This window comes from Nanorana parkeri, unplaced genomic scaffold (genome assembly GCF_000935625.1).
Source record: "Nanorana parkeri isolate BGI_ZX_2015 unplaced genomic scaffold, ASM93562v1 scaffold3016, whole genome shotgun sequence".
Classification (NCBI taxonomy): domain Eukaryota; kingdom Metazoa; phylum Chordata; class Amphibia; order Anura; family Dicroglossidae; genus Nanorana; species Nanorana parkeri.
Window position 1 is genome coordinate 31,791 of NW_017309284.1, and position 3,371 is coordinate 35,161.

General features: G+C 39.7%; 1 pseudogene; it reads right to left on the reverse strand.

Annotated features, from left to right (window-relative positions):
* Positions 1-910: 910 nt before the first annotated feature.
* Positions 911-3,070, reverse strand: LOC108802665 (annotated as a pseudogene).
* Between the last annotated feature and the right edge of the window lie 301 nt (positions 3,071-3,371).

Here is a 3,371-nt window from a genome sequence, read left to right on the forward strand (position 1 = left end):
TTACTTTTTAAACATATATAATTACATATATAAATACAATATATAAATATTTTAAACTTCAATGCAACTTTTTGTCATCCTGTGTGGTTTTATAAACAAAGCCACTTGTTTTGTATTATTTAAGAAATAATATTGTCCAGTCCTTGCATAAGTATCAGAAGCCTCCAAAAGCTCCATCTCCAAATGGATGATGCCCGTGCTCAATTGTTCTGTAGCCTCTGGGTTGTGCCTCTTTGAATGTGCCTCTCAAAATTCTGTGCTCCTTTGACAGAGCAATACAAAAAATAAATAAAACTATAAACACTTCTAACTTAAAGTGCAAACTTTTGAACATAAAACTGAAGATTTTATGTAGGATATCTTATTCTAGTTAATTCTACATAAAACTTGGAAACTGAAGTGACTTTCTCCGACTCTCTGTCTGGCAAAGCTGTTGATAAGCTCATTGCAGTCCAAAGATTTTGTGAGTTCAGACTCAATTGCCAACACAGCCAGGGAGTTCAATCTTTCCTCTTCCATTCTGGACCGCAAGTATTTTTTCACGCGCTTCAAAGTCGAAAAAGAATGCTCAGCTGAGCAGTTAGTTGCTGCTGTGCACAAAAACATTCTCAAAGCTATGTCCACATTTGAATAAATACTTTGCAGCCCTCTCTCTCTTACCATTTGGTACATAGCTAGAACAGAGGTATGTTCTGCAGAAGAACTTATGAGGTATGAACGAAAGTGGAGGCACTCATCAACAAAACACTCCTGTTCCAAGTCTTTTCTGTAGAGAGTACACAGCTTATTTGCATTCTGGGATATTGCTGATGGCTCAGTTTTTGATAGGTCTGTAATGAATTTAAAATGTCCAAAGAAAGAGTCATATGCAGTTTTTCTTCTCTCAAGCTCAGCAACCAAGTTGTCACATTTAAAAGGTGTTTATCCTGAACTTTTCTCGAGCTTCCTCTACTTGTGTCTTGCTGGAGGTTTCCGAACTTTTCCTCGCTTGTATACCTTTCCTCTTAATCTCATAGTCCTTGACAGTTGATGTTTCCATTGCTGTAGCTTCATAAGTTGTGAACATTTCTCTGGTGTTGTGAACAAACTGGATCAGTGACTCATACAGCTCCAATACAATTCCAACATCAATGTCAATGCTTTGGAATTTTTTGCTAACTGCGCCAAATCTTTCTAGGACAGTACCCCACAAACCACTCATGAGTTCAGTCTCCAGACGTCGTATTTTACACAGTAGACCTTCAGCTTCCTTGCGTGTTCCTACTGCCTATTGTCCTTCATTGCTGTTAAAGTGACATTAAACCCTCAGATTTTTTAACATAAAACAATAGTGTAATGTGTGCCTTACTGTAATCCATGGTTGTTTCCCTTCTCTTTGCTGCTCTTCCTTTTAAATCTGTATCTGTTCTCATGCTGGGCAGAACTTCTGTTTTGCAGCAGACTGCCTTGTCTCAGGAATGGATATACGGTGTCTGTGTATTAGTTTATATAGGCTTGTAACCTGAGCCAGCACTACAGGAAGAGGCCCTGAGCTGCAAAGGGAAGTTCTGCAGAGCATGAGAAGACATGGGGATTTAAAAGGAAGAGCAGCAAAGAGAAGGGAAACAACCAAGGAAGGCACACATTACAGTATTGGTTTATGTTGAAAAATCTGAGGGTTTAATGTCACTTTAAGACTTGGACTACTTGCGTCCAATTACGATTTAAGCTCCGACAGGCATCTTCCCTGGCTGACCACCGTGTGGCAGATAATCTCTTTAATGATAGAGTGTTGGGCATAGATGATAAGTGTTCTTGTAACATCTTGTACATCTGTGAGTAGAAGCAGTAAAAAAATGTAAAGGTATTGTAGGAGACAAAAGAATGAGCAGGCTTCAGTGCAACTTTCAGCAGCATGCTTCCCTACTAGATTTAAAGAGTGTGCAGCGCATGGAACATAAACAGCAAGTGGGTTTCTTTCCCGAATTCTGGCTTGCAATCCTCTATAATGACCAGACATATTGCTTGCATTGTCATATGATTGACCACGACCGTTGGCAATATTAAGATCATATGACTTAAGAGTGGTGAGGACCACATCAGCCAGTTGTTCCGATTTATGTCCAGGATTTGGAATGAATTGTAGAAAACGCTCAATCGGCAAGCCATCATCCTTGACATACCTTAAGATGAAGGCCAGCTGATCCATGTGGGAGCTATCAGGTGTTGAATCGACAATGATAGAATAATATTTCACTGCCTTTGCCTCCTTAACTATCTGCTTTGTAACAGTATCAGCCATAAGCTGAATAAAATTCTCACAGGTAGCAAACGAGAGGTAAGATGTGACTCCTTTTCCTGCATTGCCATAACGGGCAATGTGTTCAGCTAAAAATGGGTCAAATTCTGAAAGAAATTCAAACATCATCATGTAGTTTCCGTTGTGTGTGGAACCAAACCGGTTATCTTTCCCTCTGAAAGCAAGTCCTCGAGTACCAAGTGCCTTAACAGCAGCAACAACTCTTTTTAACACATTTCTCCAATATTGGATTTTCTCCGAACGCTGCTTTGTAAGACTTTCATCAATTCTCCCCAATGTACATGCTCTTGATTTTAAAGAGAGCACACATGATTTCTGTTCAGCTGAACGCTCGTGTTCATTTAATCGAGCTGTGCCATTTTTCCAGTCATTGAAGCCACTCTTTGACAACTGGGATTTGCCACCAAACAAATGGCATGGAGCACAAAACGCTACTCCTTTGCTTTTGGAGTAAACCAAATAGCTCCTTTTTTGTTTCTCTCCATTAAAGTTTTCTTTTACAAACAGGGGTTTGGTTAGCATCCTAGAAGTGTCGGCATATACCCTTCTAGACTGTGTGAAGTCCAGATGGTCATTTTGAATTATTCCATGTTTAGTCACATGGTCTCGGGTATAATCATTTAAAACCCATTCAGCAGGGTCAGAGCTCACACCTCCTAGTATTTCAGGATCATCAAATTCTCTTGAACTCGAAGGTCCTCCCATCAGATTTAGAAGGCTCAGTTTCACTGACAATATTATTGATATTACTGTTAGCTTCTGAAGTGTCATAACTGCATGTGGCAACTACATCAGTTTCACAAATGTCAGCAGTTAATTCTTCAACCACCTCCTCACACTGCCCAATAGTAGAAGAGGCCACAGGTTTGGTGAAAAACAGATCAATTTTTCCTGTCGGTTCAATCTCCCTGGCTTGTTTTTCACGCCTTATTTTGGCATTTTGCTCCGCTTAGCCTTTTTCGCCCGTCACTCATGGCTGCTAAGGATAGTACCAATGCTGTGATAAATAAAATTAGATTGCGTTATCTGCGTTTTGTGTAAGAGTACTATTTGACTATTAACACTTACATAA